Source organism: Mastigoproctus giganteus, chromosome 5 (genome assembly GCF_048544385.1).
Source record: "Mastigoproctus giganteus isolate SK-2022 chromosome 5, ASM4854438v1, whole genome shotgun sequence".
Lineage (NCBI taxonomy): Eukaryota > Metazoa > Arthropoda > Arachnida > Uropygi > Thelyphonidae > Mastigoproctus > Mastigoproctus giganteus.
Window position 1 is genome coordinate 14,221,668 of NC_143579.1, and position 27,031 is coordinate 14,248,698.

General features: G+C 35.4%; 2 protein-coding genes across 4 annotated transcripts in view; one reads left to right on the plus strand and one right to left on the minus strand.

Annotated features, from left to right (window-relative positions):
• Positions 1-27,031, plus strand: part of LOC150085184 (uncharacterized) — a 116,823-nt gene that overhangs the window by 71,551 nt on the left and 18,241 nt on the right. The window contains exons 3-5 of one of the 3 annotated variants that reach the window (XM_090373079.1): positions 583-740; positions 5,404-5,536; positions 22,528-22,630. The gene's annotated coding sequence lies outside the window, so the exon portion shown is untranslated. The remainder of the gene's footprint in view (positions 1-582; positions 741-5,403; positions 5,537-22,527; positions 22,631-27,031) is intronic. The other 2 variants (XM_090373081.1, XM_090373080.1) reach the window with 2 other exon arrangements.
• The window catches only part of LOC150085185 (immunoglobulin domain-containing protein oig-4-like), a 302,327-nt gene that overhangs the window by 48,041 nt on the left and 227,255 nt on the right, over positions 1-27,031 (minus strand). The window lies entirely within an intron of this gene.

Here is a 27,031-nt window from a genome sequence, read left to right on the forward strand (position 1 = left end):
ACTTGTTATGCATGCTTTTCATTGATATTGAATGTACAATGTCTGAAAAAATGATCTAAGGAAAAAAAAAAAAAAGAGAGAGAGAGAGAGAGAAAAACTGGTTTAAATACTTGGAGCTAGACTTTTACAGGATAATTTTGCATTACTTTTTTTTTTTTTTTCAAAAAAGACACACACGCCATGTATATTTGGTGGGGGGAGCATTTATAAGTATGTATATGAAACTGCAAAATAATAAAGAGCTGGAAATAAAGAATATAATAATGAATTTGGTAATGGCTACTTTGCATCAGGTGCAAAGTAGCCATTACCAAAAACTAAATTATATAGATTTTGAAATTATGGTTTACAAAGAAACTACAACAATTTATTAGGTACTTTCAGGCTGTTACTAGTTAACATTGCCACAAATTGGAAGGTTTTATATTTGAGGAATGTCTACATGTCTGTGGAGCGATTGAATTATTAAAGGTAAATGAATTTGGGAGTTATAATACAACAGATGTGAAGTTCTATGCAGTGTAGACTGGTGTTGAGGAGAGCTTGTGTCCTTTTGGTCATTTATTGAACATTTACTTATAGAGATAGTGAAGTCATAATTGGAATACTACGTGTAAGCATGGAGACAAAAGGACATCCATATGAAAAACGACTGATTATGTGGGCTTGCAGAGCTTGATAACTAGATACCTGTGGTGATCTGATTGAGTTCTTTAAGAGGGAATTAATAAAGAATGAAGGTGAAACATTTATGGTTATAAATAATACTAGAACTATGAACTCTCTCTCTCTCTCTATATATATATATATATATATATAGTTATTATAGTAAAAGTATAGTATGTACTATATAGATGCTGATTATGTATATATAACAGTATACAGTGGGCCATAAGGCCAAAATAACTTATAAAGATTAAGATAGCCTGTGTAGGTCTACAATGCCATACCCTGGAAATAAACATACAATTAGTAATAATATATAAATATATAATATAATACAATAATGATTATGTACCTAATTATTGATATATAGATACATTGAAAGGAACTTTTTTGAGGGCTAACCCTTTTCAATATATCCCACCAATAATTAACAGAGCTATCTGTTTCTGATTGCTATATGCCTGTTTAAGTCCAATTGTTAAACATAAAGGCTAATTTGGTTATAATTTTAAATTGAGCAGCAAACAGGCAAGATAACAGTTTGCTGCTAAATTTAAATTATAACCAAATTAGCCTTTATTTTAACAATTGGGCTTAAATAAACAGGCAGATAGCAATCAGAAATGGGTAGCTCTGTTAATTATTGGTGGGATATATTGAAAGGGGTTAGCCCTCAAAAAAGTTCCTTTCAATGTATCTATATATCAATAATTAGCTACATAATCATTATTGTATTATATTATATATTTATATATTATTACTAATTATATGTTTATTTCCAGGGTATGGCATTGTAGACCTACACAGGCTATCTTAGTCTTTATAAGTTATTTTGGCCTTATAAAGACTAAGATAGCCTGTATACTGTTATGTTTATATATATATTCAGCATCTATATAGTACATATTATACTTTTACTATAATAATTAGATTACAGACTGATGTAATGTTCAATCTACTATTGATGGCATTAATCTGATCGGGCATAACCTTTACATCTATCCCAATTTTATATATATATATATATATATATATATATATTAATTAATTACTGTATTTATTGAACTGAATACCAAGGGAATCATATGACTAATGAAATTTAATAAAAATTTGGAATATAGGTATTCAGAGTAAAAATATACCTATGTAGCCAAGTATTTATTTAACCTAAGTTGGACTTCATTGTTATACCCTATAATTAAACACAACAATTGTGTTTAATTATAGGGTATAACACACAATACAACTTACAATACAAAATACAATAAATAATATAATAATAAAAATAAAATGATGATGATGAAGCAAATTACTGATAAAAGGATAGATACATTGAATGGAACTTTGACAAGGGAATTACTGATAAAAGAATAGATACAAGGAATGGAACTTTGGTCTAGGTTCAAATATTCTAAAATTATAAATTCCAATAGTCTAATATTATAGGTGCAATCTATGTTAAATTTAGCAGCAAACTGGCAGAATAACTACTAACCTGACAGGTAAAATAGGAGGAAGAATAATTGATAGCAATAGACCTCAGTTTCCCTCGAAATAGAGTAGAGTATTTGGGTAACCTATATTAGAGTAATATTAGAATAATTTGAGAGAAATTGAGGTCTATTGCTGTCCTTATTCTTCCTTCTATTTGCCTTAATTTGGCGAATGGCATTCCTTTACATAAATAATTTTCATAAATTTTCATCACTACATAAATAATTTTCATTAATAATTTTTACTAATAAAAATTATTAGTTGGCACTCACTCTCGTTATTTTTGATTCACTGCTGTCAGTCGGACTAGTAGTTATTCTGCCAGTTTGCTGCTAAATTTAACATAGATTGCATCTATAATATTAGAGTATTGGAATTTATAATTTTAGAATATTTGAGCCTAGACAAACTGACAAACAGAAACAGATAGCCTTAGCCAAATGTTGATAGGATTTACAGGAACTCTCCGACTTACGTAATACTTGGCTTATGCAAATTCAACTTTACATAAGTTTTTGCCAGCCTGTGCAAATTGAAAAAAATTTTGAAATGTATTTTGCATCTGTAGGAATAAATGGAGGTATTGTGAAAATATCGTAATGTGAAGCCAATAACATTCTCTTTTTTTTTTTTTCTTTTTTTTTTTTGTAATTCATTCCTGTCCTTGGAAGTTGAGAATTTCGCTATATTACTAAGCTATTTATCTCTCTAAAAGGTCATATTTAATTGCACTACACTTTCTTCATATAAAACAATAAAAACAATTTGCACTTTCCATTTCATTGGGCTTTTCTGTTAGTGCAATCTATTATAAACAGGGAGTAAACTTGATCTTATTGCATTTGTAATAATACCAATAACTGGAATTCTGTGGGTTTTTATGTTACAGTATTATGGTGAAATGAGTTCCCCTTCACTGAAATCTTCAATTATAAAAAACAAATTTTTAGAAACTTCTCTTCATTCCTGTTTAGTTCCCCTGTTTCAATCGGAAATGCACGGGTATGGTGGCTTTATTGATGCCCTTAAATGCACAAAGATTTCCAGAATGGTACACAAGCAGTGGTATTAATCTGTAATCTCCCGCTGCATTAGTCCCAAGCAAGAGCATGGCCCTATCTTTTGAAGCCTTGAAACCTGGTATTGTCTTTTCCTCTTTGGCAATGTATGTTTGATCTGGCATTTTTTTCCAATACAGAGCAGTCTTGTCAACATTAAAAATTTGCTGCATTAAATAGCCGCCTTCATCAATAATTTTTTCCAACACATCACAAAATTTCTCTGCAGCTGCAGAATCGGCACTAGTGACTTTACCACATACTTTAATGTTTTGGAAACCAGCGTGATGCTTAAACCTATTAAACCACCCGTTGCTTGCCATGAACCTGGCTTGGGGTTCGCCGTACTTATCCTTAATATCTTAAGAAAGAAATATAGTATAACCCAGTGAATGTATTTAATAACACAAATATACAGCAGAAGCTTTCGAGGCTGACGAGTCTCTTTATCAACTAATAGAATTTCTTTCTTAACTATAGACCCCAGTACACAAGGCCCTTTCATGATAATACCTTAATATCTTCATAAATACTTCTTGCTTTTGCTTGAATGGCCATTGGACTCAGCGGCACTTGCTTATGAATCTGATTTTCCATCCACATTATTAATAGCTTTTCCATCCTCGATATAGCACCTGAAAACGCTGTTTTTTGTGATCACTGTTTATCTTAAATGTGTTGATCCTTTAACATGTGTTCTTTTATATGCACACTGTCCCTTAAAATAGTATTCACTGTTGAAGCAGTGAGACCTAATTCCATGCAATAGATGATAAACTTTGTCCTGCTACATACTTCTTAATTAATCATCATCATTTCTAAATAAATTTTGTTTTGTTTCCTAGCACTGCCAGCACTTGCACTTTCCATTGGTCCCTTTCCCTTCACCATTGTAGTAAGTAAATAGAAATGAAGAGAAGATTCTTCTCAGTATTATCAAAAATGCAATAAGATCAAGTTTACTACCTATTTATAATTAGATGCACTAACAGAAAAGCCCAATAAACCAGAAAGTTCAAATTGTTTTTATTGTTTTGTGGTAGTGACCTCCAGAAATGTGTTTTAGAAAAATATCACAAAGGCATTCAAAATTGATTCTTATAACGGAACATATGGTAACTTTGAAAGTGTAGCACAATTTCCATTATAAAAATGACCTTTTAGACAGATATATAGCGAAAATTTCAACTTCCAATGTCTTGGAACGAATTACGAAAAAAAAAAAAAAAAAACAATGTGTTATTGCATTCACATTACGATATTTTCATGATACCTCCATTTATTCCTACTGGATGCAAAATACTTTTCCACAATTTTTTTAAGTTTGCACTTGCCTACAAAAATTTACATAAAGTAAAGTATTACATTTGCCGGGGAGTGGCTGTATTTTAGCATAATTTATCTTGAAGTTTGGTGCAGTCTGAATTTCCTTATTTTTTTGAATTCACTCCTCTCCTGATGTTTTTTATTTTCTTACTTTGCTAAGTTATTTGAAATATTAATATCTACTAATCAGCTAATTGTAAAACCCAATCAGTAGTGAACATATTATTATGATTACAATTACTTCAATTAATATACTTATCATAATTATGTTTAAACCTCTGAAAAAAAAATTATTTTTTTTGTTGCCTTTGCATACTTTTACTCTTTTTTTTTTTTTTTTCTGTTTTCTTATTTCTCTTTTTAATTTTTATGTTTTGTTTTCAGAAAGTATTGTTCAAATTGCTTTTACTTTTCATGTGTAACTTTACACTTTCTTGGTTAATGTTTGCAATATGCATTTTCAAATGCTCTGAAAATGGACAATAATAATGAAATAATTCGCTTACAGGATAACATATTTGTATAACAGCAAAAGTAAAATCCCCTTGTTAATTGACTGAGAATCAAATTTACCTAATTTCAGTTGTTTACTTCTAGTATATTTCATCTCATTTTCCAGATGGATGAAAACTGTAATGAATATATAAATGATACGAATATATTTCTCTGTATATGTAACAAACTTTATACATTTTTGTCAACTTTCTTTTCCATAGCTTAAATATGATGTGGAAGAAAAATACATTTGTGTAAACATCAGCAGTAAAAATTATCATATTTTTTTTGCATTTTCATGTTATTAAATTTTTTGATGTGTTATATTAGTTGTATTTCTGATAGCATGTAAATTCTTTTTAAGGGGAGTTTGGAATTTCCATTATATCTCAGGCTCCTATTTAATCTATGGTTCACTATTTAAAGACAAAATTCCTTCTTTCATTAGTGGATTATTAGACCCAAACATGGCCCTCTGCAAAACTCTTAGAGAAAAGGTTAGTATGATGTTGAAAAAATATTTATTAATTATGTTGATAGAAATTTTAAAAATGTGATTTGAATCAGTGGCAGCAAACTCTTGTGGTCTTCAGAGCAAAATTCAGTTTTTTTGCCCCCCCCATTGATGTACATATGGGTGGGGGGAAAGAGAGAAAGAGATTGGAATGACAGCAGTATAAAACATTAATTAAATAATAGTTAAGTTGCACTGAAACTTAGACTAGTCAAGAGATGGTTTTCTGACTTGATTGTTCATTTATGGTTAAAATCTATAAATTGTATATATTCCCTACATTAAAATATGAAACGTGTATCTGAATATTTTGTAGCCTGTTAAATTAAACATATAGAATTAAATAAAATTGGTACATTTTGCTGCGTTTGATTTCAATCTAGGTATATCTCTGCTTCCTCTGAAGACCGAGTCTAAGTGAATAGCCACATGATGTACGAAGGTAAAATTTCTATTTAAACATTTAATGAACATTATACGTACCTTTAATCCATAGAACTGAACTGGATTTGTTCTACACCCTGAGACACTACCAGGACAGCTTCAAAACAACTGGCCTAGTGTTGTCAAATTTTTAAATGCATAGCAGATTCACCTTTTCAGATGATGCTATATAGTAGAGCATTAATGTACAGAATATCAACTATTTTACAGGTGACATTCTGTGAAAAGATATTTGCAATTTACGGACTGTGGATAATGCTATATAATTGTCTCTGATTTAGACATAAGTCCAAACCTTTAGTTTAACTACTTGGCCTTGGTGTTTAGAGGGAGCAGAAAGGTCCCCATTATTGAAATTGAACACAGTAAAGCATAAATTTTATTTGATTTCAGCTATTACATTGAAACATCATTCTGCAGTTCTATAGTATTTTACCTACGGAATGAATTTTAAAGAAATTTTAATAATTTAATTTACTATAAGGAATGCTTAGATTATTGCCATTAATTTGATTGGTGTAAACAGTTACAATTATTGCTATGGAAAATTATATGGGAAGCACTGATAACTATAGATATCTGAATAAAATTTTAAACAGCTGAAAAGATTTTCACATATATGTTTACTGTGGCTTTATTTGTCCTTTAAGGTCTCTTAGACACTAATCTTCCCACCCCCTTTTCAAGGAAAAAGGGGCAAAGAGATTATCTTGAGAGGTCCTTTTACACACACACACACACACACTGCATTTCATAACATGCAGGCCATCTTTTCAATATTGATTCAAGACCTGAAAACAATAAAAAAAAGTTTGTATAAGCACGTGTCCAATTTGTAATGGTTATAGAGCTGTGGCTATTTCACTATGTAGTTTTAATGGTAAAAAATAATAAAATAAATAATAAGAATAAAAGCAGACACATCTAGTAAAGTGTTTATTCATACTAGATACGTGGCACCTCCATAACCAGGTGGGCAGGAGCAGTAGTGCATAGCACACGCTTGATTAGACCGGAGTTCGAGCCTGTGCCCACCAAATACGAAGGATGGGGAAAGGTCAGGGAATGGCCTTAGTTGCTAATGCTCCTAAAAACCAAATAACAAAAACTAGATACATATTTGTTTATATTCTTATTTATCTTATTTATTTATTTATTTTTTTTTTTGAAAACTCCATAGCCATTGTTTAAAATTCAAACAGGTATAGCTCAGTAAGGATTCAGAATCAGAAACATGTTTATATGAACATTTTTTCCTTGTTCTCAGATTTTAAATCAATCCTGAAAGTACAGTTCACATGTTATGAAATACCCTGTGCATAAACACTCACACACTCACATGTATAATATTATTATTTTTTTTTTTGTGAAATCTTGTATGGTGAAGTGTTGTGTTTGTGAATGAAGTGTTGCAAAATTGTTTTTGCAATTTTGTATATGATTTTTATTAATCCTAATGAAAATATGACAAAAATATTATATTTCCCTTGAAATTACTCTTTGTTTTTGAATCCTCAATCTTGTGTTCCGTTTCTATTTTCATCAATAAGATGAAGATAGTAATGGTAGCAATAAGATGAAATACCATTTCATCAAGAACTCATGCAATACTATCTATAAGATTATCATTCAGTTTAACAAGCTGTAGGTAGTATCTGTTGATAGTTGGTGATCTGCTTATGGAACTTTTCTGGTTTGTCCAGATTTATTCTCAATTTACATGTATGACAATGAACTAGAGTTCCATAATTTTAAGTATATTCCTGTACTTTCCTAATAAGATAAACTGATAATTACTTAACAAGTACAGGTCACTAAATATATAAAAAAAAGTTTAAGTAACTTAAACCCGAATTACGTGGCACACCTGGAATGATATTGAAAAAAAGCCGTGAGTTAGGGTTGAATTTGAAGGTGTCTACAATTCTGCCCAGACATGATAGGAGGGAGTATACGATGAGAGTCTTGTTTGACCCTGAAGAGAGTGTGCAAGGCTCATGGAGTAGAATTTTTCTCAGCCTGATCTGTGCTTGTAATCAGGACAGGCTGCTTCTGCAGCGACAGGATACACTTAAATAGAAAGGGTGCAAGAATAGGTGGGTTGGAAAACTTCTAGCTTGTTGGGGGGGAAGGATACACTGACTAATAGATTAACAGTAGCTGCTGGCAGAAGTGAAAGTGATTTTTGCACTGCTTCTATTGGAATGAGCAGCAGCCTGGAAAACAAGGTGCGAGAGATTTCAGAGATTGCTGGGAGTCATTGCGGAACAAGTAAATACATGGGCTGTGTTAAGGTAGCTAAGAATAGGAACAGGTACATATATACTTGCTTGTATGCCAGTGCTAGGAGTTTGGTAAATAAATTTGATGAATTTGAAGTATTGGTCAAAACATCAAAGGCAGATATTGTTGGGATATCAGAGATATGGTGTCACACAGATATAAGGAATGCAGAATTACAATGTGGAATGTTGGACAGGATAGGAAAGGAGGAGGGGTCATGCTATTAGTTAAGAAACACATAAAATCTGAGGAAGTGCAGCCAGTTGACATGGATGGACAGTGCAGTGTTGAGTCAGTTTGGTGTGATATAAGTACTGGGAAAGAAAAATTGAGGTAGGAGTGTGTTATAGGCCTAATAACTCTGATGAGTATAATGAACAACTGTACAAAGAAATAGTGGGTCAGTAAATCCGATTGTCTTATAATGGGGATTTTAATTTACCAGATATTGACTGGAACTTGTGGGTTGACTCACACACTAACAAGCCTTTTGTGGATTTATTGGATGATTGTTTTCTACAGCAGCATGTTCGGGAGGCAACTAGTGGGAGTAATACTCTTGATCTGATTATCAGTAGTGATTCTTCGTACATTAAGAATCTGCAGATAAAGGAGCCACTTGGTGGCAGTGATCACATTGTGCTGATATGGGATTTACTCAAAGGGGTAACTACCATTAGGGATAAAGGGAAGGGTTTTTGCTTTCATAAAGATGACTATGGTGGTCTGAGACAGTTTTTAAATTCTATGCAGTGAGACCAATTGATGATGTTAACAGCAGCAAATTCTAAATGGGAACCATTCAAAGAATTAATCTTGGAAGCTACTAGGCTTTCATACCAACTAAGAAATATTGTTCAAGATTTAGGCCTAAATGGATGTCAGATGAACTAATTAGACATGTGACGGAGAAGAAAAATGCATGGGACACATATAAATTAACAGGTGACACAGAAGCCTGTGGTAGATATAAGCTGGTCTGTAATCAAGTCATAAAGGAGGTTAGGCAGGCAAAGGCAGATTATGAGAAATCTTTGGCAAAGGATGCAAAGAAAAACGCGCCTCCGTAGCCAGGTGGGAAGGAGCAGCAGCGCGTAGCACACGCTTCTTGATTAGACCGGGGTTCGAGCCCGTCACCACCAAATACGGAGGATGCGGAAAGGTCAGGGAATGACCACCGCATATCCCGGAGCAATATGGCCTTAGTTGCTAATGCTCCTAAAAAGCAACTAACAAACAAACAAACAGCAAAGAAAAACAGCAAAGAGATCTTTACTTATGAAAACTCTAGAAGAAAGGGGATGAATTGGATTGGTCCACTTGATATCAATGATTCAACTGTTGATGATCCTGCTGAGGTAGCTAATAAACTGAATGAGTATTTTGCATCTACATTTGCACATGAGGAATTATTCAGGGAGGGGAATGCCAGAGGTGTATTAAACTCTGGTAGTTATCTAAATGATTTTGTAATAACTAAAAGCAAAGTGGAGGAGAAATTGTTGAAGTTAAACATAAGAAAGGTACCTGGGGTGGATGGGTTGCATCTAGTTATATTAAAGGAGGCAGCAAAGAAAGTAAGTAAACCCTTAGCCATAATTATGAGTGCTTCCTTGGACTCAAGGGAGGTACCTATGGACTGGAGATGTGCAAATATGACCCCAATTCACAATGGAGGATCAAAGGATGACACAAGTAATTACAGACCAATTAGTTTTACTTCTGTTCTGCAGAAATTAATGGATGCACTGGTTAAAGCAGCACTGTAGGATCATATACACAAGACTTCAGTTATAGTTTTTACACAGCATAGGTTTGTTAAGGGGAAGTCTTGTCTGACCAATTTGATTGGATACTATGATGTGGTCACAAAGGAACTGGATGCAAAGAATAATTTTGATATCATATAGATCTTAGGATGGCTTTTGATACTGTTGCACATGGAAGACTGCTGCACAAATTGGAGTAGTGTAGCATTGGAGGAAAATTGCTGCTATGAATAAAAGGACAGTGTAATATAACTGTAGGTTAACTGAAGTTAACTTCCCCATTGGAGAATTACCTGGAGACCACATTTTAAGGAATTGATGGCATATATTTAAAAAGTTCAAGCTGCTTGTGTAGTGTAAGGTTTTCAAACTGTAAGGTGTAATGTTATGTGCTATCAACAGCAAAACTGGATAGGAATTCCAGTCAGTGGAAGGAAGAACAGACTGTTGAGGAACACCAGCAATTAGTGGAGAAGTTGAAAAACAGAGAGAGATCCTGTGGTCAGCATCCTGGTGTAAACTACATACCCAGTTGCCAAAAAAGAGTCAGCAGTCCATAAGATGGATGTATAGAAGACCTTTATGCCAAACAGATGAGATCTCCCCTTAACAAGTCCATGTTGTGATTGCTACACAATTTCATTCCTCTCAGTGTTGTCCTGCATTACTCATTTAATCCTTTACTACATTATTCTTATTCTTATTATTTTTTAATACCTTAAACATGAAAGATATTAGAACATGTAGTAGTGTGCATTGGTTGAAGTCTTAGTAGACAAAATATTATTATTATTGCCATATGGTGCAAGGAAGCCTGAGGCTTATGCTGCACCAGCCAAAAAAAAATTCCTGAGTTACCCTGAGAGAGAGAGAAGTAGAAAGGAATCACCAAGAAAGAGAAGAATGATGATATCCAGCTCAGGACCCTGGGTTTGCCAAGCCCATACTCACCAGATGTGAGTCTGGTGAGTATGGGCACTTAATATTACACTTGAATTTCTGTAGGTCTTAGTTTTTGGGAAATATGTGTGAAGGAAGATTGTTCCAGAGAACAGAAGTAGAAAGAATAAATGAGGAAGAGGAAAAGTTGGTTGTATGAATTTGCAGTGGAACACTGAAAAAGCACTGACAGTTTCAAAAATGTCTACAGGTATTAAATCCCAATGTCTCAAAATACTGTTGGGTCAAAATGCTAACAAATTGAAACAGCAACCAGGTCATACTGCAAACTGTTCAAAATTTCAACTGCTCAAAATGTTGACAACTTATAGCAGGCTGCAGTGTTAACTGAATGAAATGGTCATTATTAAATTATGTAAAATTGAAGTCACTCAAAAAATCTCACAGAATTTTTTTTCTTCTTTAGAAGACATCATGATACTTTGGGGTATAATCACCAAAATCTTATTATTGATTAAATACAGTAAACCCCCGCTATTCGCGGTATCTGTATTCGCGGTTTCGCGTATTCGCGATCGCCGATTTAATATAAAATGAAACCTAAAAAAATGTGAATTTTAAAGCGCCGTGAATATTTTCCGCCATAAAAAACATGGGCGTGGCTAAAATTATCTTTCCCGGTCAAAACAGCGCTCAGTGGGTGGGGGGAGAGGAGTGACAAAATCGCGAGCGTGGATCTTTCTCGCTAATCCTTGTTCAGTATGTGTTATGCGCTTGTCATGGAAGGTTTCGTCGTTTGCTTTTAATTTATATGCTTATAAATTGAATAAATTTATCAATTTATATGCTTACAAAAATGATAAATCTACCGTTTTGCAGTGTAAAACGGACTTTTTCGAGTGTGTTAACGGAAGAAAGTGACTTTATTGTGGACAAGTTCTTTCTAACCCCTACAAAAATATGGCTACAAATAACAAGAGAAATGTGAAAATATCAAAGAAGATGATGACATTAGCGAATAAAATTGAGTTATTAGATAAAATTTCTAATGGCGAAAGTGTCTCCTCAGTGGCAAAACATTATAAAATCAATGAGTCAATGGTATGATCAATCAAAAAATCGGAAGGAAAAATCCGCCGTAGTGTCCGTGAAAACGCGCTAATTGCTTCAAAAATTTGCTCTGTAACTCGTGATGTTAAATTAGAAAAAATGGAAAAAGCTTTAAACCTGTGGATAGAAGACCAAACTCAAAATAAAATTCCGTTAAGTTCACTCATCATTCGTGAAAAGGCAAAACTCCTTTATCAACACTTTAGCGAAACTGGTGATAGCACTGGCGGGATAAGTTTTTTTGCTAGCAAAGGCATATTACATTTAATATTAAATTGTTTCTTATTTTCATTTCGATGCCATATGCTTGCATTTCACTATGTACTGTCTATGTACATAGTCATATTATGAAGGTACATATAATACATACATAGACAAAATTTTAGACTAGTTTTTCTTATATATTTCATACTTTGGAACGGAACCCCTTTATTACTATGGGAGCCATAACTCAGTATTCGCGTTTTCCGTATTCGCGACATTTCTCAGGAACGTAACCCCCGCGAATAGCGAGGGTTTACTGTATTATTATTATTACATAACTATCACACAGTAGGAAGACGATTGATAGTTGTTTAGTGATTGTTATATTTGTATGATAGTTGTTCAGGCTCTATTATAGTTTTCTGTCCCCTTTGATTCATTATCTTTAAGGTTTTTTGGTAACTAGTGTGGCTGTGTTGGTGTATTGTCGGAGGTGGAGATTGGTTGTGTTTGTTTCAAATTGGTAAAGCCATCATATATCCTGTCTGTACATTCCATGTATTCTGTGGTCCATTTCCTGTTTTGCTGGATCGAAAATCTGCCCCTACCTTCCTCAATTCCACCATACAGCTATTCACTGAAAAACCGTATGGACAATGAAACAAGGAGGCTTGAAAACTATCTTGAAGAGGAATTATAATTTTCCTGGTTCAGAAGACAATTGCACCATGTAAGCAAGGCAATCCAAATAAATGCAACTGTAATCAAAGATTGTAATAATAATAATAATAATAATAATAGAAAGGATACACTTAGCCCAGTGGTTACAACACAATGCGAGACCACCAATGTCATGGACCTCAGCTCAAATCCTTGTCTAATCAAGAAGCATGTGCTACACACTGCTGCTCCTGCCCACCTGGCTATGGAGGCACCTTGCAACCTTGGAAAAAATCTTGATTAGACCGGGGTTTGAGCTCAGCTCGAACCCTGGTCTAATCAAGAAGCGTGTGCTACATGCTGCTTCTCCTGCCCACCTGGCTACGGAGGCACCTTGCAACCTTGGAAAAAATCAAGCAGGATGTGACCAACTAAAAACAATAATGAATATGGACATAACAGAACCAGAACTGGAGGAACAACAAGAGCAAGAACTACAACACAGAGCAGCCAAAGTGAAAACAGACAAGATTGCAATATCCAGAATATAAGAAGAGTGTAAGAAAGTGCTAGCAAAATTCAAGAGAATGTACCCCACAAAGACCCAATGCATGCCCCACTCCATACCCAACAGGATCCTATATCAAGTCACAGACCACTTCAATGTGCAACTAATACTGAATTATCTCAACAACAAAAATGAAGTAGCACTAGATGCCATCTGCACAGCCATTTACTGTGCCACTGTAGCAGACATTAGGATGAATGGAAGGGAGACCAGAGAACAACATAACACAAAATGCAAATACAAGGAACCACCAGCCTGGGAATGAAGGCTGCAGCAGAAGACAGAAGGGATAAGAGTAAAGATAGGCCAATTGACCCAGTAGCAATGAGGTAACAGAAGTAAGAAGAGCTGATCAGAAAAGTGAAGACCATCCTCAAGAAAGACAACATCCGTAACAAACACGAGACCTATAATCAGAGGATCGAAGAATACCTTGACACCCACAAGCAGAAATGCCTGACACTCAGCAAGAGACTTTGCTGTTACAGGGAGAGTGCCCAGAGGGAAACAGACAACAGGATATTTGATGAAAACCAGAGAGCTTTCTACAGGAAAATTGGAGAAGGAAGGCGATGGACCCCCAACCAGAAGGTATTCGAGGAGTTCTGGGGAAACCTGTGGAGCAGCGAAGTTAGCCAAAATGGCTGTGTTCCCTGGATAGATTTAGAAAAGAAGAAAAATAAGAACATACAAGAGATGACAGAATGGGAGATTCGGGAGGAAGAAGTACAACAGTTGACCATGAAGTCCCACAACTGGCGAACCCCAGGAATAGATAACATCCACAACTACTGGTACAAGAAATTGAGCTGCACAGACAGGCACATAGCAGAGCAGTTCACTCAGATAATAAGGCACCCTGACACAATCCCAGACTGATTCAAGGAATCACCTAAAGGCTGTGGACAGACATCACAAACCCGACAAAGTACAGACCAATCACCTGTCTCCCAACAGCATACAAGATGCTGACCAGCTGCATAACTAAGAAGATATCAAACCATTTCAAGAGCCAGAACATCATGGCCGAGCAGCAAAAGGAATGTAGGCAGATCAGCAAATGATGCAAGGAGCAATTGACCATTGACACTGCATTATGGAGCAAGCCTACAAGAAGCACTGCATTATGGAGCAAGCCTACAAGAAGCACTGCATTATGGAGCAAGCCTACAAGAAGCACTGCATCTTGTACACAGCCTACATAGACTACCACAAGGCCTTCACCTCCATGCCTCATAGCTGGCTGATAGAGACACTGAAGATCTGCAGGCAATCCGACCCTGACACACTTCCTTGAAGCAACCGTGGCAAAATAGAGGACGACTATCAAGGTCGAGAACATCACAACCAGACTGATACTCATCAGAAGAGGAATCTTTCAGGGAGATGCCCTAAGCCCACTATGGTTCTGTCTAGTACTCAATCTGCTGTCCACCATGCGCAATAACAGCTAGTATGGGCATATCCTAAAAGAAGGGACTAATTACCTGTATACCCTCTCTCACCTGATGTACATGGATGACATAAAACTCTATGCTGCAACTGAGAATCAACTCTAACAGCTACTGTGGATCACCAGAGGGTTCAGCACTGAAACCAGGATGTAATTTTGCCATCCAAGGACATCCAGATGGACGAAATTATCAACTGAAACTGGTGAAGAGATTGAAGCCATGACAGAGGGAGAAACATACAAGTATCTTAGGATGATGCAGGCTCATCATTTAGAAGACAAGGAGACCAAAGCCCACCTGACTGAGAAATATTATTAGAGACCGAGAAGCTGCTAAAATCAAAGCTGAATGGCAGGAACATGGTCACAGCCATAAACACTTATGCAGTCCCAGTACTAATGTACTCATTCGGGATCATAGATTGGACCAACACTAAGCTGGAGGAGATTATGAGATCAACTAGAATAATGATGACCAAGAGCTGTCAACCACCCGAAGTTGGCCATTGAGAGACTGACCACCCAGATGGAGTACACACGTAGACATGACCAGGTAGTCGGGATAATACATCAGAAGCTAGCAAGGAACCAGTTGATTAAAGAAAGTGTACTGTATTACAAATACAAACTCCAGGCCATACTAGAGACCCCATCCCAGAAGCTGTACTTTGGCTGTGCCATAATAACATACCACACAACATACTGGACATAAACCTTATCAACAAGAAGGAAAAGGCTACGATCAATACAGCGGTGCCCAACACTGCCAACCCAATACATACAATACATTTTAAAAAACAACAACAGTACAGGAACTCCCTGACTTACGTAACACACAACTTATGCAAATTCAACTTTATTTGTCGGCCAGTGCAAACTGAAAAAAATATGGAAACGTATTTTGTATCTGTAGGGATAAATGGAGGTATTGTGAAAATATCATAATGTGAACCCAATACATTTTTTTTTTTTTTTTTTTTTTGTAATTCATTCCAAGTCCTTGGAAGTTGAAAATTTCACTATATTACTAAGCTATTTATCTCTCTAAAAGGTCATATTTATAATGGAAATTGCACTACACTTTCATCGTTATCATATGTTCCATTATAAGAATCAATTTTGAATGCCTTTGTGATATTTTTCTAAAGCGCATTTCTGGAGGTCACTACCATAAAACAATAAATACAATTTGCACTTTCCGGTTTATTGGAATTTTCTGTTAGCTCAATCTATTATAAAAGGGGAGTAAACTCGATCTTATTGCATTTGCGATAATACCGATAACTGGAATTCTGTGGGTTTTTACATTACGGTATTATGGTGAAATGTGTTCCCTTTCACTGAAATCTTCAATCATATAAAAAACAAATTTTCAGAAACTTCTCTTCATTCCTGTTCACGTATTACAATGATGAAGGGAAAGGAACCAACGTAAAGTGCAAGTGCTGGCAGTGCCAGGAAACTAAACAAAATTGATTTAGAAATTAAGATGAAAATGATTAAGAAGTATGAAGCAGGACAAAGTTTGTCATCTATTGCAAGGGAATTAGTTCTCGCTGCTTCAACAGTAATACTATTTTAAAAGAGAGTGCACGTATAAAAGAACATGTCAAAGGATCAACGGTGATCGGCGCCCCCATAGCCAGGTGGGCAGGAGCAGCAGTGCGTAGCACACGCTTCTTGATTAGACTGGGGTGCGAGCCCATGACCACCAAATACGGAGGATGTGGAAAGGTCAGGGAATGACCACCGCATATCCCCGGAGCAATATGGCCTTAGTTGCTAATGTTCCTAAAAACCAAAACAACAACAACAACATCAACAGTGATCACAAGACAGTGTTCAGGTGCTATATTGAAAATGGAACGGTGATTAATAATATGGATGGAAAATCAGATTCAGAAGCAAGTGCCCCTGAGTCCAATGGCCATTCAAGCAAAAGCAAGAAGTATTTATGAAGATATTAAGGATAAGTATGGTGTACCCCAAGCCAAGTTCGTGGCAAGCAACGGGTGGTTTAATAGGTTCAAGCATCACACTGGTTTCCAAAACATTAAAGTATACGGTCAAGTCACTGGTGCCGATTCTGCAGCTGCAGAGAAATTTTGTAATGTGTTGGAAAAAATTATTGATGAAGGCGGCTATTTAATGCAGCAAATTTTTAATGTTGACAAGACTGCTCTGTATTGGAAAAAAATGCCAGATCAAACATACATTGCCAAAGAGGAAAAGACAATACCAGTTTTCAAGGCTTCAAAAGATAGGGCCATGTTCTTGCTTAGGACTAATGCAGCGGGAGATTACAGATTAATACCACTGTTTGTGTATCATTTTGGAAATCCTCGTGCATTTAAGGGCATCGATGAAGCCACCTTACCCCTTACATTTCTGATCAAACCAGAGAGAATTGATAACAGTATCTCTCTTTGAGGATTGGTTTAAATGCTGCTTCATTCCCAAGGTTGAAAAATATTGTAAAGACGACATTTCTTTCAAGATTTTGCTTCTATTAGATAATGCTCCTGGACATCCTACGCATCTAGATGATTTCAATTCGAACATGAGAGTCATATTTCTACCGCCAAACACGACTTCACTTATCCAACATATGGATCAGGGTGTTATTTTTTATTTAAAAGCATACTATTTATGCACATTTGCTCAGGCATTGTCTGCAGTAGATGGTGAGAAAAATTTCACATTAAGAGACTTTTGGAAATCCTACAATATTTACCACACCATCTTAAACGTAAGGCCTGGGCAGAAATTACTAAAAGTTCTTTAAATAGCTCATGAAAGAAAATATGCCCACAGCACGTAAAAGGCTTCGAAGGGTTTGAAAAAGATTAATCATATGAAGAGGTTACAGATAAGATTGTAAAGGTTGCAACTCTACTTCAGTTGGTTCCAAAGTTCAGTCGTTGCCAAAGTTGTGGATCAATTAATAGAAGAAGAGAAGGAATTATCTAACAAAGGCAGGCGGTGATAGTGAAAGAAGAAAATACTGGCGAAGGTCAAGTTGAACTAAATGAGGAGCTGAGATGCTTTATCACCAGAGAGATGGCAATGGCATTTCATGAAATTGCATCGGCAATGGCAAGGTTTGAGAAGATGGATCCTGACAGCGAATGATTCTTAAAAGTTAACAGAGGGGTGAATGATATGCTTGCTTGCTACAAATAAATCTACAATCAAAATAAAAAAAGCCACCATCCAGTCATCCATTAATATGTTCTTTCATAAGGTTGAGTGGCTGACCCCTTCTAAATCTTGACCACCCTCATCCTCCGCAGCACCTTACTTATCAGCTGAAGACGTTGATTCTGGCAATGATGCTAGAGAGGTAAAACTTACTGATGTTATTCCTGTTTCCTCTCTTTTTTTGTAATTTTATAATTTCAAAATTTTTTAAATTGCACGCTTTTGTAATTTTTCCCGCGCATGAGATAAAAAATTGAATGAATACAATAAATGATATTCACACGTGTGTCGAACATTTCTTTTTTGATTCAGTCAATTCAGCGAGCACAGTTGCAAGTGCTGCACAAGCATAGGGGAGATTCCAACTTATGTAGAGTTCTGTGGAATGCAACCCTTACATTAATCGGGGAGTGGCTGTGCCGCGAATTGGCTCTTTGAACCTCTGAATTTTGATGTGTCACTACTGATTATTACACTTTAAATGACTGTGAAAGACTTAATGTAAATTTTTAACTAATTATCAGGTTTAAAAATGAATTGCAGTTATGTCACAAATTAAAATTGTAAAACACAAATATGAAGTGGAAAGAAATAGAAACCAGTAAAATTTACCCAATCCACCCAAGTAAATAAAGTGGCTTCCATTACTTTCGCAACCAGTTTTTTTCCTGTCAGTTTACCTTGAATTGTGGCTATCCCCATACACCTTGCCTTTGTTTCCAAAGGTATAGGTAGTTAAATCTTAAGCAGAGGATTAGAGGTCAGTTAGAAATTTATTCCAAGAAATTTCTAAGATTCTTTATTTCTAGAAGTTAAAGAGGATGGGGTTTTAGAAGGAATAAGTTAGCTAGATTATCCACTTTTCATTAAAGATTAACCTGGAGATTAGAATTTAAGGAGTCGATAATAGATTTTCAAGAAGTTTCCCATTTTTTTGCTCTCCATTACTCGTGATGGTAGGTGGAATAAAGAGCTAGAGAAAAAAATTGCAACTTAGTGTGAAACACTGAAAGGAGATTAGAAGGATGAGAGCTTGCTTCAAAAGCCTTGATGCCTAACTTAATCAAAATTCACTGCTTGCAATCATGCACAAATTTATTTTTAATCATCAAACTTACCATATTAATTACAAAAAAAAACAAACTTAAGCTCCAATACAAACAAATTATGTATAGCATATGAGTACAGATACATATAATAATAATTTTTCCCCTTCCTAAGGTAAACTTTGTTTTATTCATTGCCAGTATCTGTATTGATTATTAAATTATTTTTTGACATCTCCTCTGTATATGTACCTAAATTTATTAACAATTCACATATTCTGCATTTTGTAAATTTATTATTTCAGGATTGGGAGCATCGTTATATTCATGAAAATTATTCCAAATACCTTGAATCAAATGTCACAATTGACATGGTAATTTTTTTCCTTATTAAAATTGTGTTCATAATGTTGCATAATGAAAATATATATACTTTACAAAACACTACATATAAATCTATAATCAGTAAATGATCACAAGAAAGAAGATATTCATGTTTTAGCCTTAAATATATTATGGAGAAATGCATAAGGTTCAGTATTTTTGACTTTTCATGAAATCTACTTATATCCCTGTTATGCAATGATGCACTAATTTAAAATAAAATAGAATGAAATATATTTTTTCTGATCACTAAGATCATGATAATTCATATTTCACACCTGTTTGCAAACTTTGTGTTAGAGACATCAAAACTGGAGGTTAGCAGAGAAATGAATTAATATAGTTTGTCATTTCGTTTCTGTTTTTTTTTTTTTTTTTTTTTGTTCTAGAAGTGGTGAGATCACTTATGTGACATTATCTGTAACTAGACTGTCATGGTTTCCAGTATTCTCCCTCATTGCTTACAATTTATTCAAATAAGAGAGAGAGAGAGAAAGAGAGAGAAGTTCTGAATTGATTTACAGTACAAAAATTGATTATGTTATGTGGCAGGGGATTAAATGCTCAGCTCTCTAAATCATATCAGGAATGGAATTATTCCATTAGTAGTAATAAATAGATGTCAGAGCTACAACAGGACATCATAGAGGTAATTCAGGCGCCTCCGTAGCCAGGTGGGAAGGAGCAGCAGTGCGTAGCACATGCTTCTTGATTAGACCAGGGTTCGAGCCCATCACCACCAAATACGGAAGATGCGGAAAGGTCAGGGAATGACCACCGCATATCCTGGAGCAATATGGCCTTAGTTGCTAATGCTCCTAAAAACCAAATAACAAACAAAACAAAACTAGAGGTAATTCCTCCTTTTCTTAACTAATTAGTAGTAATAATAAATCACTAATTGTCAGCTGTGCCACTGTTGATTCATCATAACTATTTTAATGGTGACTTTTTAGTCCTCCTAGTAAAAGGCTATATTTATGTGGATAAGTTAAATTAAGGATTGAAATTAATTTATAAATTAATTCTTTAAAAACTTCTTCTTCTTATGGAAAATAATTCCATAATAAATGTTTCTAATTCTTCTTTGTCCTCGCCTTCTTCCCATATTCGTATGGGGTCGGCATTCACTCTTCTTCTTTGCATCAAATCCATAATCACTCTGCTCTTTCCATTCATCGTCCCAATGTTCAATGTTCCTATTCTAACACTTTTCAACTGCCGACCAGGCTAGCCGGGTGGGTAAAGTGCCTGCCTGGCAACCCAAAGGTCGCGGGTTCGAATCCCGCCTCGGGCTTGGATCAAAGTACTGCAAAAACCTTGGGAGGTGCATTATGGCCACAACTACCAAAAAAAAACTTTTCAACTCCATCTCTAGCTGAACTAACTTCTTTAACCGGACCCATCCTTTGTTTGGTAGCCCTGACCCATCTACTTTCCATCAATCACCTTTTATTTTGGCATAGTTTTTATGACAGGATGCCCTTCCTGATGTTAACCCTCACCATTTATCCGGGCTAGGGATTTAAGCTGCCAATCTGCCAAGCCTTATGCAGCTATATAGAAGTAGTAGCTCTTATACAATGGTGATGTCGCAATTTAATAATTTTATGCAATTTATGCCGAATTTCTAATCCCACTGAATAAGCAGGTGGCACTGCTGTAGTTCTTTTATCTCATGAAAATGGCTGACTCGGTAGAATGACTGTGACCTTGAAAATAACAGTACTAAATAACTCAGCAACACGTGAGTATTTTTACATACAATTTGGTATCCTGAAAACTTCTATCGCAAAGCTATCAGGTAGCAGAACTATTCCACTAATAATTCCCAGTGACTGATTATAGTTCCTTAAAAATTTTTCTAATTATGGTGAATTAATATATTTTATTTATTTTGTAATAGTCCTGAGATAACTTGTACAGTCACTAATGTGCATACACACACACACACTGCAAGATTGAGTCTGTGCATTGCCACCAAAAATGCATGACCCATTGGCAAAAAAATGCAATAAAACAATTATAATGAAGTTCTAACTTCTCTGGCCATACAGTGTACAAACAAAGTTGTTTACAGGTACACCTAAGTTAACATCAGGGGTAAGTTCCTAGGAACAAATTGTTAAGCAAAATGTCATCAAGTGAATTTTGATTTTTTATATATACCTGTGTTATAATGAAAGGTATGTTCCTTGAAAAAGATTTAACCAGTAAATTTTACTGCAAGATCTGGAAAAAAAGTTCTCAGTACATCTGGTCTGGTACACTATCTAGTGGCTGGGCTAAAAAACTGTTTCAGAGCTGTACCCTTGAAATCTAAGGAGTATTGTATCTCACCATGGTGTCTATTATTACCTCAATTGACACCACTTGTACTGCATGATGGAAGAGATGGAAGTTGCCAGATTTTTACTCTGGAATGACTATACATGAGTTTTGCCACTTCAAGTTTCCAGTAAACAGTGTGGTAACATTACACTGGATGATGATGATCATCGCCTAGTGGCACAGAGGAGCAGCATTGCTCTTGTGTGATGGAGATGCCACACCTTGACTCTTGCTTACATTGATTTGCCCATGGGTGGTGGTCTCCATTATTCTAGGTGCAGTGACTGCACATTGAAGGTATACTCAGGGTTACTAATGGGCAGAAGATTTGGTTGTTGCAGAATGATTAGACTTCGCTGAAATTTGATCCACTTGACTCATGACAAGCCTCAGCAACTGAAGGAACAAGCTTATACATCATTAGCATAAAAAAACATTTGTCCATTACATAATAATTTGTCTACTTTTTCCTTAAATTTATTCAAATTACCACTTTCATAATACCAGATATTGTTAAGATAAATTTGTAAATATCTTTAGCTTAAAATCTTATAAAGAAAAAATTAAATTTATACTTTGTGGTGTATCAGTTGTTCATTTTATGAATGTTTTTCACAATAGCCTTGCCCTGATTTGTATTGGTTTCCTGTTGTCTCCTATTTTCTGCAGTCATCTAATAGATAAAATTGAGCAGTTTGGAGTTTGGTCAGATGGTACATATCAGGTATGTTTATAAAATTTACAGTTGGCTTACTAACATAAAATACGTATAACATTCTAGAGCTACATAGATCTCTGCTGAATAAGTTTTTGATCCCTCTGCTTATTTCTGTGCGAAAATTTTTGCTGACCATAATTGTTTATGGATATCAGCACTTTTATTAGTGAATTTTGTAAATTATATGTAATTGCATAAATTGGCTGCTTAAATTTTGTTACAGCTGTTAACTTTTCTAACAAGCTGAAGCATTGCAACTTTGTTATTAGTTATCAGGCACTTGCATCTTTGATTTTAGAAATAAATTTTTAGAACATTGTAAAATATTATTGATTATATTTTCTAGATTAGGTAATGTATTGAGAAATTATCAAAACTAGATTTCCATATCCATATGTTTGCTATTGATTTTTTTTTAAATCAGAAATGTAAACATATAACTTTTTTGAAACATTTATCTGATATCTTTGTGATAATACTTGGCAGAGAGAAAAAGAACTATATTCTTAGAAAAGACATTGTCCTGCATTGATAAAGCCAACTTACAATGGTTAAACAGATATCTGTATATAACATAATATAATCAGTTTCCAAAGTGTGCAAAAAATTCTGGTACATATTCCAGAGTCCATAATAAGAAAAATAGACAGCTAAGGTAAAGAAAGCCAACATGAGAAGTACAGCAAAATTTGGGAAACTTACAAGGCAATCTGGTTTGCTGTTACTGCAGTTTCAGCCTTTGACACATAGGTGTGACATATGATGTAATGATTAGTTTTTTCTCATTATTAAAAGCAGATTATTGGAGTTCATGAGTGTTTTCACTATTAAAAAAACCATATTTACTGATATTTTGTACTTTTTTAAGATTAGGTTTCCTAACCTAACCGTAAAGGATTCCTAATCTAACCTTAGGTTAGGAAAAAAGGGAAAGGTTTCTTTATTTTTTGTTATGTTTCATAACCTGACCTTAAATGCTAGGTTAGGAAATAATAGGAAAAGAAAGAAAGATGCTTTCTATATATATATATATCATAATGTCATTCAATCACTTAACGCTATGGTGTTATCATCTGTCATGCTTACATGTCAATCAGTATATCCTACTCGACTTCTACTGTCACTACTGTTAACACACACTGTCTGTTTACTGAAAATGCAGGGAGAAACTGTGGTAGCAGTTTCTCCTGCATTCTCGTTATTGTCTTAAACATGTCTGATTCTGAATGGTTACAGAGCTATGACCATTTGAATTTTAAAATATGGCTGTGGAGTTTCAAATGGAAAAATTTGTGATATTAATTGTATGAAGTGTCTATATATATATATATATATATATGAATTTATGAACTAGGGCCACTGATAAAGCAGTTAAACCCTATGACCCTTTGAAAATACACGCTCAACAAAACTGACAGATCATGTGTAAAACGTGTTCTGTTATTTTGTGTAATTCACACAGCCTTCAATGAAGACAGACAGAATTTGGTGTTGTTGTGTGCCACAGAATAATGATGAAATGAGGAGACAGTGAGAAACTTCAAACAGGGTATGAGGGACATTTATATGGGTTGTATAAGAATTACCAAAAAAAGTCACATTACAGAAGTTGATACAAGTTGCTCGATATGGTCATATGATATCAGTACAGCATATGATCCCCCTCCAATGGATAAACAGGCCTGACAGTGGTGAACCATGTTCAACATAAGGGTGTCTATAAGAATCTGGCAACATATCCCATTCTTCCACCAGCACAGACCTTAGTACACCAAGTGACCGAGGAGCTGGTTGGCTGTCTGCATGAAGGGCAATGTCCAAGTGATGTTCCACACATGTTCAATTGGATTTAAGTCTGGTGATCATGCTGGCCACAGTTGTTGTATATATTGTTTCAAGATATTTCTACACCACTTGAGCACCGTGTGCAGTGGCATTGTCGTGCATGAAAATAAAATCTGGGCCAACCGCACCACTAAAAATCAAACATAGGATTCAAGGATCTGCTATAGGTTCCTCTGCACAGTTACGATGCCCCTCTCAAACACACAAAGGGGTTGTGGCCAGTGATCATTATTCCGCCCCACACGAGAACACTGCCTCCACCCATAAGTGTCCCTTTCTTTGATGTTAGAGGGATGCTACCACATTCCTCATTGTCTCCAGATGAATAACGTCTAGAATCTGTTTGTAGGCTAAAACGGGACTCATCAGAGAATAGAACTATATCCCATTTCTCAGGGATCCACATCACATGTTCATTGCACCAGTTTCTTTTTTTGGTTGGTTATTTGGTTTTTAGGAGCATTAGCAACTAAGGCCATATTGCTCTGGGAATATGCAGTGGTCATTCCCTGACCTTTCCGCATCCTCCGTATTTGGTGGTGACGGGCTCGAACCCCGGTCTAATCAAGAAGCGTGTGCTACGCACTGCTGCTCCTTCCCACCTGGCTATGGAGGCGCCACACCAGTTTCAATGAGCTCTGTGGTGATTTGGGTTTAATGGGATACAAACCACTTACTTCCTTGCATAGAGTCCACTTGAATTGAGCCTTCTTAACGTAGTCCAGTTGGAAATGTTTTCACCTGTGGCTGCAGCATCTTTAAGAAACACGTTGTTGACATCTTGCTGTAAGAGCCAGATAGCAGTCTGTTCTGGTTGATGTAGCCTTCCAGCAATTTTGGCTAGCTCTTCTTGCAATGGTTCCTGTCTCTTGAAACTGCTTCCATGGTGCCAAGACGACACTGCATGACACATTAAGCCAAAATGCCACCTCTGCCTGCGATTGTTTGGCTTCAAGTCGTTCAACAGCCTGCCATCTCAAAGAATCATCTAAACAACGATGACTTGCCATCCTAAGTTCTGGAGATATTAGCATTAGTAGAGGCATATGATGCAAGAAAGCAAGCTTATGCAATATCAGCCAAAAAAAAAAAAAAAACCCATTTCACCCCTCCGTTCATTCGAAATACCTGTCCAGCTGAGCCTTAAATTTATTTAGGCTATCAACTTCCACAACAAGGGATGGAAGTCTGTTCCACCAACCAACTACCCGCTGGCTAAAGGCAAATTTCTGCACATCTATCCTACATCTGTCTTTCCTAAATTTGAATTTATGCCCTCTCAGGTGATTATTCTGAGCAAGAGGAAGAATCCCATCGGCATTGAGCATGCTCAAACCATTCAAGGCTTTATACACTTCTATCAGATCACCTTGCTGGTGCCTACTCACCAGACACTGTAATTTGCAAAACTTAAGCCTTTCTTCGTAAGAGCAACCCTTTGTTCCATTCACTAATCTTGTTGCCCTTCTCTGTACTCGTTCCAGCAGCTCTACATCTTTCTTGAAATGAGGCCTCCAGACCTGTATACAGTACTCAAGGTGTGGTCTGACCATTGCCTTATACAAGGGAATAATCACCTCCTTATCCCTGCTAGAAAAATTCCTGTATATCATTGACAAGACACCATGAGCTACTCTTGCAGCCCATCTGCACTGCTCAGAGAACTTCATATCTGCCTGCACAATTACCCCAGGTCCTTTTCATTCTCTACCACTGTCAGTGTAGTACCACAGAGTTGATAGTGGGATAGCCATGTGGCTATCCCACTGAGCAAGCCAACAAACAGCAATGAAATGATGTGGTCACAACCCATGTTTTTATGGGCTTGAATAATTTGCATAATGTGTGGTTCTGTAAGGTGATAGCTCGGAATTTGCATGCCAGGATATTTTATTGTGAACAGTGTCGCTTTGAGCGACACTGTTCACAATAAAAAATACATGAAAAACATTTTGTTCTGTTAATTTTGTCAAGTAGTGTACTATCTATAAAATATAAAGATTAAAACATATAAACTTATTTACTTTATGCAAAAAAATGAAAATAGTAACATGCATAATATAAAAATATTGTAATATCTTTATAATAACATTTGTTATTTTAAAATATTTGTTATTATAAATATTTTAATATTTATAATAAAATATTGTAATTAGTATTCATATGCACTCTCGCCAAATAATTAATTCTCAGTTTTAGTTTACGATTTTAACTTCACCTTAAGAAGAAGCAATCACTACCCCATAAAAGAGTCTGTAGTTGAATTACAAGTAAAACTTAACAGTCACCTGTTAAAAATAGAATTATGCATTATTCTATTATAAATTAAAAAATTTAAACAGTACCTAACATTCCCCTGCAACAGTTAAATAAGTTAAAAAAAACTAAAGCAACACAATGACATTATAATACAAAAAGCTGATAAAGGAGACATGATAGTTATCTTAGATAAATCAGAATATAATAAAAAAAATTTGAAATATATTAAATGATACAAACATATACGAAATTGACAATAGCTATAATATAAACAAAATAAAGAATAAAATAGACAAGTTTCTC